The following is a 636-nucleotide window of genomic DNA, read 5'->3' as shown; positions in this document are numbered from 1 at the left end:
TAGAAAAACTAGAAATTAATGACTTTTTTGTTGCTGAAGTTTGTCTGCTAATTCTTCGATTGCAGGTTCATACTTGGTGCACTTCAAGGCCAAGCAAGCGCCACTAACTTCATCTGTTAGCCGGTTTCTTTTGTTCATTTTAATATTATTTAATGCTGAAAAAAAAGTCTCACAAAAATATGTTGATGAAAAAATTGTTAGCAAAGCCATCGCTAGATTTTTTATGTCGCTAAAAGTGTCAGGTACTCTGTTCCAAGCACTCAAAATTTCTTGTTCATAGTTGCACTCTTCTTCATTATTCAGACGATTTTGTTCCAGATTTCCAAGTCTCGACCTTAAGTTGACAAACACATGAGTCCAAATGCTACCTTGAAAATCTGCAAGTTGCATCTCTAAATTGTCAATTTGCATCCATTGGAAATCCTTTAATTCCAAAGTATTGTAAACAACTACATCCAGATATTTAATTATTTTAATGGTCTGTTCTAGGCTTCTAAATTGGTTGAATCTTTCGCTGAACTGTTCAAATAATGAGTTTACTATATTCTGGTACATAAGTATGGACTCCATTACACTCGTAGTGGCCGTCTCGAAATACTTTTTTATCAGAGGAAAATACTTATAAGTTTTAGTCTC

Source organism: Myotis davidii, unplaced genomic scaffold, assembly GCF_000327345.1.
Source record: "Myotis davidii unplaced genomic scaffold, ASM32734v1 scaffold766, whole genome shotgun sequence".
NCBI lineage: Eukaryota > Metazoa > Chordata > Mammalia > Chiroptera > Vespertilionidae > Myotis > Myotis davidii.
Note: the sequence above shows the minus strand (reverse complement) of the source record.